Here is a 12,322-nt window from a genome sequence, read left to right as displayed (position 1 = left end):
ATACTCCGCATTAGAATTTGGATGTATCAAAGTATTTTAATAAAACGAAAATAGCTTTAAATTCCATCGCGTTCCCGCTGACTTCACAATAGCAATTTGTTTTGTACTTCCCTTAGCCTAATCGTTTAATGTAATATTCCTCGCTTGTGTACATTTCTGTTTAAATCTAAACTTGTTTATCATGTTATTTAAGAGCAAGTCCTGAATCAACCGCAGACAAATGAATTACCCGTGCAGACATATAATTCTGTTTAAACTTCGTGTGACAAACACAAATAAATGTATCTCATTCTCTATTATTTCTGTGGACTGTGTATCGTTTTCAGCAATCGACGTTATGTTATTATTTATAGCTAGGTAATCGATAATAGTTTACTTAACTACAGATTCTTTGTTCTTATTCTCCTACAAGTGTTTATTTACGGGTCACGAGTTAATTTCTACATTTACCATTTCTGTGAAAAGGAGACATCATACCTACATCAAAAGTGAGGCATACCTTACGAATTTCATTCCAAATCGCTATTTGTCAACGCTAGCATGTCGTCAAATTGATTGTCAAAGGCTTTACCTTTTGCAAATGATCAGAATCCCTTTTTGTGGTTTACCCATATACATGTTGATGTTGATACGTTATTCCCTTACAGAATGGAATTGACGAATCGTTGCTTTGTACAGGAGAAATAAAATTAAACATGCACAAACCACATGAACCAATAATATGAAAATACGTTGTAATAATATGTTAAAGCCTAACTACTTAATAAATATGAGGAATGACGATGTTAGCGAATTTATAATACAAAAAAATTAATATAAGAAATGGATAGATAATTACGGTTAAAGTCGCTTATTACTGTTGTTTGTAGTATGTAATGCTTTTTTTTCAAAAAGTCTTTGTTTTTTTTTCTCTCTTCGCATGGGAACTAGTTCATGTTCATTTTTTTATGGAGATAGTAAGGAGGTTGAACAGTAACATATAGACAGGGCTACTTTTTACCGCGATGAAAAATCTAGTTTCATTATATTGACATAATAATATTAGTGTTTTGTTTTCTTAAAATTCTCGGATTTTCGTTCAATTCTATTACGTTTGCCTGTACTTTAAGATACCTCGTTCATGGTTAGAAGTAATGGTCTTGGAGAATTGTACCGTATTTTTGAATAGAGGAAACCTTAAAAGTCTGTCATTTTTCCTTATTTTATGGAAGACGTACCGCATTACGTTAAAGTATATTTTCTCAGAATAGATATTATTCCATTAATGTTTTGTTGAGTACATATCCATACAATATACCTATTACTTATAACAACAATCAGAATGATCATTTTGTTTGTAGATTACTTGTCACGGGAAATTGCAATGTTAGCTGTATTAATATGTAGACCAATATAGCTGTAAAGTTGTGTACTAAGAATATTTATGAATAAGAATAAGAATATTTATCGTAATTAAGTAGGTATATTAACGGGTCCCAATTATATTTGGTCAACATATTAACCCGACATCTAATAATTCTCCAACTGCTTAATTAACAAGTTGTTCCTTTAGGAAATTCAACTTCTAATCTGCAGACAACAAAGCGTTTAGATCTTCTGTGAAACATTTCGATTTATTTACGACTCTATGAACTGAGATAGGTAATGTGATCTTAATTAAGACAATTACTTATTCTCTTAAAAATTACTTAGGAAATCAGGATGAAAAAGTCAGAAAAGTATATAACTTTACCAAAACTAACTTTCAAGCCACCATAAAACATCTTCAAACAAGAATTCAGTTCTGAAAATAGGGAACGGTTTAAAATAAAATGTGTATGTGTTTTGCAGTTTCTATAACAAAGGAATAAGTGGTCTTTCATAACAATCGATTTTTATTGATCATTTGTCGGGGCACCTCCCGTAGCCGTAAATTTCAGGGTAAAAATAACGCCTTTGGTCGAAAAGTCCAGTTGACTGGTCTGTACAATTTTTCCGCTGTCCCTGATCGTATAGAAAAGCTTGATTTACTGGCCTAAGGCTCACCGCAAATATTTCTACACGTCTGCGAGTAGTGTAGCGTAGTGTAAATAAATATTTGCTACCCACCATGTTGCTTTATGATTGTGGTATTTATTCAAAGTATTTTTAAATTTTTATTAGGATCTGTGGCGGCTGATTGTGTCGGTAACATTTTAATATTCTTCATTACTTCTTCTTTACCTACAATCCTAGATTCATTAATATAATGTGTTAAGCTTATGACAGTCCGAGTGAACCTTAACGTCACGTCGGACAAGATCCGCCCTCAGTTCCCTGAATATTCAAATTTATTATAACATAAAATTCAAACTTAATACTGATTAAGTAGCACCCTGTCTTACCAAATCGATATTTCCCTCAATACTTTTTGCTTAATTGATAGAATTTGTTAACTATAAAATTTCTCGTTTAATAACAACACAATGAAATACTTATAATAATATGATTCATTGTATTTGGATTCAAATTCTTTTTTTTTTCGACAAAAAATTTCAAATCAGGAAGCTGTTTTGAGTTTGAAATGAGGCACACGTTATCGTTAAAAACAAAAGTAACAAACATTTAATGATTGAGCGCTATAACTCTATTAATAGTCACATTGCTTTGCACCTAAACAATTGTTCAGAGTACGTTGAACAACAAGAATAATTATACGATTTTCATAATTAGCACGAGACAAATCATAAACTTCTCATAATCCTGTTTAAGACTTTATACTGTATGTACATGTTATCTCCACACGTATGACAAGTTTATCTTGTGTCAACCTGAGTAATGAGATTGCTAGGCTTTGTGGCCCTGGAAAATCACAGCAGGATAGCAGAGCTGTATGAATATGCACGTGTATGCACTCACTCAGTGGGTCCGCGCCGGTGTGGCGGGAAAGGGATCGATGGAGCGCAACCCGCCTCTATCGGTCATTGGTTCACCCCCCACCAACTAATCACTTCACGTTCACTATCAAAATATCACTTTAAAATCGGCAACTACTCCACTACACTAAATTCAGTGGGAAAAACGGTTACACAAATATTCCTCATGAATTTAATTCGATGAATTAACATAAAAATGTATTTAACACTGCCAAATTCTATACTATCTGTATTGATCGGAGATAGCGTATACAGATAAGCATTCCACAACTTTACTTCGGCTCTCTAATCATCGGGGATTTGTTGAATTGCTTCGTTCTGAATAAGCAAATTTTGATTGCCGTGAAGTGAATATTTCTAAGAGAAAGTTTAGCATAAAAGGTAAAATTTAATCTCGTCCCTATAATAAATTAAATTTGTTTGAAAATGTTGTAAAGCAGTTTTATTTATAACATAGAGATATTGATATTTTGTATAACGATATCATACAAATTAGTCGTATCTAAGTATGTTGAATAATATGAACACATGATTTTAGTTCAAAAGGGTTAAATTACTGCCACTTCCGAGACACTTCACAAAGGTACACTGTACAAAGGAGCTCTTTTTGGTAGGTTCTGTTTACGCTTTACAAAGCATTGTCAAACTGGTTAAAAGGTTCCTAGTTCCATGTTAAATAAAAAAATATAATAATTATATACGATTCAAAGAATTAAAATAAAATCTAAATTCAAATACTTATTTAACATTAAGCTTAATTTCAACATTTAAAAATGAGGAAAATCAAACAATATATTCAACTTATAAATAAAATCATAGATTCTTCCTTGGAACCGTGAGTTTCAACTAGCTTTTATTAATTAATGTTATCGTAGCCATACTGCGTAGGATCTATTCATGTGTAAATAATAGAGAGATTATTTATTATGGAAAATTTTTAATATTGCTTTTATAAGCGCACGCTAACATAACATAGTAAATTGTAAGTCCCACCTTTTCCGCAAATTGAAAGATTTATTGAAAGTACCTATTTGAATCATCCTTATGATAGCTACTCCCACAAAAAAAATGATTTCTAACATAGGATTATTTATTTATTTTGGAAAATCAATAATAGCAGTTGCAGTTTCAGTAATAAAATACATTCGCTAGCAATAAAATAAAAAAAGTCCACAGAATACTCCAAATGCTTTACCTTAATTATAACCAATCGGTTTAAAGTTCAAAAATTCAGTGCGCGTACACATTAAACACGCGATATGTTTTTGTATGCATCGTATTTTTAACACAAAGATTTAAGACACGTGCGTCTGGTTTCTCGAGGCGAGACCGCGTACGCGGCGTGACGGGCAGCGCGGGGACACAGACTGCCTGCGGCTCGGCCAGGGCGGGCGGCAGGCACCGGGCGGGCGCAACAGATACGCTACGTTCTACAGGTTCCCCGGGCCACCTCTCGTCTCCCCTAGCCCCAATACTTCCTATCGGGGACTTAAAAACACCCTCATTAGTGTCACGATGTATATTTGTCTATGACTAGTTATTGTTTTCGGGGTTTAAAGTTATCGTGGAAGAATATAGTCTTAATAGCCATCAAAAATTGTTTTTTACTTGTTCTACAGTAGTATAAATTAAATATATTGAAGAGGATATTGTAATAAAAAAAACAAATATTAAACAATAATGGGTGCTTAAGATACTTGCATATGAGTTTATACATATATGTATTAGAAATAGAGTTTATTTTTTATTTTCATAATTCCTACTATTTTCGCTCTACATATTTGATTACGTTATATAATTATGTCTTTAATATTAATTTGATAATGGTTGATAATTTCGTGGGAAAATTATATTGATGGCGCGTAGGATACAGGATATTATGATTCGGTTAGGCTTAAAATATTAACATAAACAAATAAGGTGAAATCAACGATGATAGGTATGTGACTGTGTATAAAGTAACAATTAGCAACACGTTAAACGTCTACCCTTTTGGCTTCAATTGTTCATATAGCATGAGATTGAATTAGCTGAGTATACTATACCTTAATAGAATTGCCTGTATGGCAACACGTCGACCTGTTATTTTGATAATGTGGTAGATATGTAATATATAACCTTTATATTGAATACCAAAAAAGTTGTGACGTTTATAAGGTTTCTTTATAGGAATAATAATTTCATCATAGTAGTTTTAGGTATAGTGTTATAGCAGCCCGGCTCCTTCCAGGTTGACACTGATGAAAAAAATAGAGCCTATTCGCTCGGTAAAAATGTATGTTATAAATCAGTTGAGAACTTTTCCTTTATCATAAGAAACAAACCTTTTTAATATTCGAATAGAAAAAATAAAAGTATAGTAGCATTATGGAGACAGTTAAAGTCCCTGTTACTAACAGGCCAATTTACATCCTCATTATCGTTCCCATCATCAGAACTAGAAGCAACCAATAAGCGTTCAAGATAAGTCACTTGCCAATTGCATAGTTTATTGCAGGAAAGGGTATTATGTGGTTTTAAGTATAGCCTATGACTACTAGAGTCATTTTGTTATAACGATTGTGAAGATGTTCAAAATATCTTCTCTAAGAGAGTGCTTTTTAAAGCGCTTATATAGGTTAGACTTTAAACGGATTAGTTTTTAGAAAATTCTTTAACTACTTTATACATGAGACAAGTTAATAATTAATACGTAGGTAGATTAATAGACATTGTTATAATACTTTACAACTTAAAAAAAAAGAAAGAGGGACGTGGAAGTGTTTAAAATTGCTTTTCGTGGTTAATTTTCTGTAAAAGTATCTAATTGATGGATGGTGAGGCGTCCACAAATTATTAACGTCATTTCCCATTTTCTTTGTTGTATAAATAAAATTCAGCAGCGAGCAAAAAAATCACAATTCACGTAAAATATTTACACGTTACAGGATTTATGGCGCACTATAAACAATTTGTTTTTAAATAATTTATTTTTTTCGAAGCATAAAAGTGTGTTGTTACAAACCGGCAATATTGAAGTTCCTCGAATAAATTTTGATGTTAATAAATATGTGATATTTTAGCCTAGTCTAAAAAAGACAATCTTTTTTTTTATCCTTCGTATTTAGATACCTAATGCCGGACAGAGACATACGTCTCTGTCCGGCATTATCTTTGTAACGGCTGAATTTTTTTAATGAACAATGAACATTAGAGAATTAAGTACCTATCTATTTACTAATAAATAACATTTCATCTCATTAAAAAAAACTCTTAGTGTCGTCTAGTATATTATAGTTACGATTCATATTATATCAGTTTATTTAAGGTCAAGCAAATAGTGAGAGCAGGTACTTATTGATCGGTTTTCCAATTACACGTTGTAAACGAACAAACATTCGGCAATATGTTTCATGAGAAAACACACCGGTATATTGTTCGTTACATGTGAAAATGTTTATATTTGTACAGTCGTGAGTAATAGAGTAGAATAGATTTTATAAGAGTTAATGTATCTATAAATCAATCAACAAACTCACTCACTTAAAATTTCAACCTGTGAAGGTTAGAGGCAACTATTAAATAGTGGAATAGGTATAATTATCATCAAAGATGTCCATTTGAGTTTGATTTAAGAAAACTGTATTATAAGTAAGTATTTGGTGCTTAACTGCTTAGACCTAAGACCTAAGCGAGGTCTTAGGTTGTAGTAGGTATCTGTTGTTTAGTAACAAGGCTCAGTCAGCTATAGCGTAGATTTTGCAAATGAACTAGGGGTAAAATAGCCCCAAATATAATAAGCACATGGCTTATTATATTTGGGGCTTTATACGAAATTGCAGATTTGCGGGTAGGTATAAAATACCCAATATTAGCCAAGTCTTTTGAATAAAAGCTTAGAAAACATGATACGAAACTGTCGTAGCAGTGCTATTCATACGATGAGTGATGAGTGTGGAACGAGCAATCTCTACCTCCCTCAAACATTTCTAATCAGAAAAGGGATTCCTATTTTTTCGTTCGTTAGAATATTTCTTAAAGTATTCGTATAACTCTACATAGCAAGCTCTACACAGCATACGTTACCACTTTATCTATAGATATAAAAATTAAAATATTTATTTTTTATAATTTTACTTAATTTACCGATTTTTTTAATAATATTATATGTATCTGTTTTTTTTAGCAACGCTATAAAACAAAAGTTTATTTTTCTTGTAGTCTTTCTTTACGTTCGTATTATCTAGGTCCCGAGGGACAATATAACCTAACCCTTTTTAAAAGCTTTTTAGCACCTGCACCAGGAAACTTGTAAAAGCTCATACATGCGGTGGTGATCGGTCGCTCACTGGGCGACACACCGTTCTTCGCCGCTTTTTTTTCATATAAAAAATAAACAAACAAACAACAAAAATACTTTATTGTGCACCAATAAGTAAAAAAAAATTACAAGAGTAAATATATAAAATAAATAGACACAGTTGAGCACAACAGGCGGTCTTATCGCTAAGACAGCGATCTCTTCCAGACAACCTGGTGGTCAAGGAAAAACAGTGTAAGTATTAGTTTATGGGCAAGAGGTGCATTTATAAAGTTTAAAATACATAAATAAAATAGTATAAACACAGAGAACATATATACATCCATAATATACCTACATAAACCTACATACACATACATAGGTACATATTATACATACATACATAAAAGTAGTTTAAGTAGATAAAATAATATAAATACAAAGTACATATAAACATCCCTATTATATACATACATATATACACATACATACAGACACATACGGTGACAGCATCAATATTACAATATTTAACTTAAATGAAACTATAAAAATACTTCAGTTACAAAGTTTCAGTTCTTACCCACTTCTCATACAGAAAAAGACTCAATACAACAGTCAGTAAGCGCTTAAAAGCGCTTAAAAGCAATTATTCATACAGCTCTACCAATTTATACATTAAATATAAATGTCCGAAACAAAAGACCTATCAAGAGATTGCGATATATCTATGTATACTATATAGCAATCAGTAAATGGATACAAAATGATTTACAAATTGCAATGCTCGCTCAATCGTTGTTTCAGTTATGGCATGTAGTTTCAATCTGATTCAAATTCCTATCTGCAGACTAGGTAATTAATCAATATTCGTTGTTTGTTTTGGCTTACTAGGAATAGTTTATAGTACATTTAGCATTTAGCAGTCTTTTGATATGATTCTTTCAAAATATTTTCATTTGAAATCATGTTCGTCAATGCATTGGTTGTCAATTGTGAGAAAGGTATTAACAAAATAATATTTCTTGCTCTTATTTTGTAGACTACATTGTTTTCTACTACATAATATAATATAATCTACGCGTATGAGCTAGTTTCACCATAAAGTGCCACTACTCTCGTCTCTCAGAGAGGGTAGGTAAAATGGCCGGGCGGTCGGAACAATAACAAGGGTTCTATTTCGTCATCAAAACGAGCCTTAAGGAATAATTAAAAATTTATTATTTAGATTATAGATATAATTATGTTAAACGTATTTTATAACAATAATATGTTGGTTACCTACATACCTACATCCTCCTAACTTCACTCAATCCACACAATAAAAATCGGTGTTAATAAATAATATACCCTTTTACTTTCGTAGTTATCGATTCTCAATTGGCTTTTAGTGTAACCGTTTTCGTTGGAACCACTGGTATACCAAAATTTATTCGAAAGACGCTAAAATTCAATTTTATGTAGCCCCTAGTCCTCATAAAAGTAAAGCAGCGGTTGGGATAAAGTATTCAATGCGCAGATTTTCTACCCACATTCCATTTATATCTATAAAAGCCCCCATAAAATGACTGTAGCTTCGATTTCCAATAGAAAACAGTGGCAGTAGATAGGGAGGCGAAGAGGGGAATTTTCTGTAATACTCGAGCGTGGCAGTTTAAGATATGAGAGATACCTTCGACCTAATAGAACAACCTTGTTAACTATTTAGCTCTATATGTAGTGACGCGCGCCTAGGATAGACGATCAGATTAGTAAAAAAAAATCGATAGTCTGAAATACTCGAGCGCGTCAGATTAAGATATTGGGGGTTGATTTTAGTGTTTTAAGACTAAATTTAACTAATCTGACCATAAGTCCTTGACGCCGCCGAGTTATAGGGTCGCGAACTTGTAAAAAAAAAAACGTTAATCCGGCATTCTCGAGCGCGATTGTTTTTATTTTTATTTTGAAGAATATAATCTAAAACTTACTAAAAATACAAAATCTGCCGGTTTCCGCATGACCGGAAGTCTGGAGGAGCCATTTCATCTTCCGAAAAACGCGTTGCAGCATATAAGTCGCGAACTTTACTTTTTCCAAAAAAAAGTTTAAATAAACAAAAAAGGTAATTTTATTTTACAAAAAAAGGTCTCTTTTCATTTTTGTCCAAAGTTAAAACTTTTTTTACTTGAAGCATCGTAAAAAGTCAAACTCCCGGTTTTTTTTGTGTATATCTCGAAAACTGAGGGAGTTAAGAAAAATTGATATGAAATAACGATGATTAAAAAAAAGAAACCCACAAACCTTTTTCGGTCAGATTAAGAGAACCCACCAACATTTTAATCAGATTAAGAAAATATGCTTTCAGGATACCGAGATAAACCTCCCCTATGAAAATCTGACGCGCTCGAGTATTTCAAAAGGACTCTTTTTTTCTGCATTTTCAAAAATTCATCATAACTTATCGTCATGTCGTATTCGTCAGTTTTTTTAAGGGGAGCTTCCTTGGGGCCTACTTAACACCCCTTCCGAAAATCTGACGCGCTCGAGTAAATTTTTTTTTTGTGCATTTTTGACGAATTTTTATGCCTAGCCCCACCACGCAAACCGGCAGATTAGTATACCGTTGTTATCAGAGGGACTTGGGGCATACGTAGTATGAATATCTGACGCGCTCGAGAATGCCCAAGTAACTGTTTTTTTTTTACATTTTTGAAAATCCGTACACGCCAAACCCACCGCTAAAATGGTTTTTACCATAGAAGCTTTTCTTTTCGAAATTATTTTCTCTTTCGATTTTGATAAGTCTCGACGACGCCGTTGAATTACGTCATTTAGCTACCTCGCCTCCCTATCTACAGAGAGTGGACGCAAATGGAAATAAAACAAATCACATGAGTCAGCACAACAACGCGTGCATTGCATCCGTTGTTCAATAAAACGTCCATAAACCCGACCATTCCCGGGACTTTTTGCGTAATAAAACTAGTTAGTGCCTTTTACTATTATTATATGTAGGCGTTCTTGTACCCAGAGACTGCAATTTGAATGAACACAGATTATTTTAAATATAAAAAGGGTACCTACTTATTTACAATTACAAATAATGTCTCTATATATTATGTATGTCGTGGCCATATCGTAGATTTGCTCATTTCACGAAATGGCCGCATTTCATGAAATGGCCAACATAGTTTGATCAGAACATTAAATCGTCAACGTTTCACTATTTGGTCATCCACATTTGGCCAGATCGTATAAAATAGAGAGTCCATAAAACATTAAAAACTGCCGGCACGGCAGTGGCCGGCGAATGCCAGAAGCGAATCGCTTTTAAAAAAAGTATATATTTATGTAAAGGATTTTAGACGCATTTTTCCATAGTACTCGAACCTCTTTGTCGTCAATTATTTGATATTACTTTCTTCATATTGTAATAAAACGAATTATGAAGTTTTTAACTGCGAATAATTAAATTTTCGCCAGCGGCCGCCGTCTTATCACATAAACACAGCGCTTTCAGCGCCTCTACCAATAATTAATGTAACTATTTTACGATATTATCAAATAATTTTGATCATTTCATGAAAAAACCGCGCGTTTAGTTGGCCATATCGAAAAACGATTTCTTATCATTGATCTGCTCAAACCACATCATGATGTGGCCAATAGACATTCGACCATTTCATGAAATGCGACCATTTCACGAAATGATCGATCATTTCATGAAATGAGCAAATCTACGATATGGCCACGACAATATACATAGTACCTTAATTAACTATCTTTTGTGATCCATGTCCCCATCCCTTCTGCCTCATATCCTGCAGAGCTAGAGCAAGAGAATTATTTCGTTCGTTTTCAGTTTTGTTCAGTATTTTATTTATTTATTTACATTGCATAGAATTTTTTCGAACGCACTAAGAACAACGAAAGAATGCTACTACGCCTGTTTAGACTAAAAGAATTTGCCGTAGCGTAAGCCATAGTAAATATAAAAACGTATTAAATAATACACTGATCTTATTCATTACTAGCTTTCCGCCCGCGGCTTCGCCCGCGTTTTCAAAGAAAAACCCGTTCCCGTAGGATTTCCGGGATAAAACCTATCCTATGTCCTTTCTCGGGTATCAAAATATCTCTATACCAAATTTCATGCAAATTGGTTCAGTAGTTAAGGCGTGATTGAGTAACAGACAGACAGACAGACAGAGTTACTTTCGCATTTATAATATTAGTATGGATTGACATGAAGTGACATAAAGAGTAGGTAGTTAAGTGCCTATGTATATTACTTGGGCGTAGTGGATCATCATAATATTAATATTCCATATTGAGGTTTCAGTTCGGCTGCTATCCTGAATTTTCATTTCGAGTTTAATTTTCAGGTCATATTTATCATAATTTAATAATTTTTCGCATGAATTGGAATGTGGATGAATTGTAATGTATTTCAGAATTGCTCTCATCAGGAACATACAAATGGCTCAATTACAATTAGAATTATTTTATTCCTACTACTTTATACTTACTTAGTATATTATTATTAGTATTTAGTCTGTGCTACTACTAATTAGGTAGGTAGTTACCTACTAGTTAGATTAACATTATTTTGTTTTTACTAAGGATTTTAATTGTAATGTTTAATAACTTCGTTAACCATTCCATTTATAGGCATTAGGGAGTTTTATCTAAGTATTGATCGCGCTCTACCTATCTATAAACCAAGTTGGTCTAGACTGTTTTTAATATTAGATACATAAGTATATCTCTAATCTCTATCGACTACGCATACAAAACCCGCTTTTTGAAATAAAAAAAATATATTATATTGTTTCAATAATATCTAGTAAGTAGGTATAGGTACTTTATAGTGCCTATAAGTTATAACCCTTAGGGCCTTAGCTATAACCACATACCTACTAACCTTTAGGTATAACGAACTGCATAATATGTAGGTATCTTTAAGGGAGCTCCTTTACAACAATAATTAAATGTAACTATAACTTTATTTGTAGTCTTTTCTTATTATTAAGTATTGATAAGTAGGTAGTAGGTAAACGATTTTTTTTTAATATCATGGTGAATAATATTTGATTTATTGTATTTTTTTATTTTTGTTTGTACCTACTTGTGTAAGTTGTACATAGTCATTATTTGTGTTTGTGTATTA

The 12,322-nt window shown here is 32.6% G+C and overlaps 1 protein-coding gene across 6 annotated transcripts in view; it reads right to left on the bottom strand.

The window, feature by feature from the left end:
* The window catches only part of LOC123691009 (potassium voltage-gated channel subfamily H member 8-like), a 41,502-nt gene extending 37,257 nt beyond the window's left edge, over positions 1-4,245 (bottom strand). For all 6 annotated transcript variants that reach the window (XM_045635179.1, XM_045635181.1, XM_045635182.1 and 3 more), the window contains exon 1: positions 4,090-4,245. The gene's annotated coding sequence lies outside the window, so the exon portion shown is untranslated. The remainder of the gene's footprint in view (positions 1-4,089) is intronic.
* Between the last annotated feature and the right edge of the window lie 8,077 nt (positions 4,246-12,322).

The sequence above is a fragment of the Colias croceus genome, chromosome 4, assembly GCF_905220415.1.
Source record: "Colias croceus chromosome 4, ilColCroc2.1".
NCBI classification, from domain to species: Eukaryota; Metazoa; Arthropoda; class Insecta; order Lepidoptera; family Pieridae; genus Colias; species Colias croceus.
The sequence above is the reverse complement of the archived record's forward strand: the minus strand, read 5'-3'. Positions and strand labels throughout refer to the sequence as shown.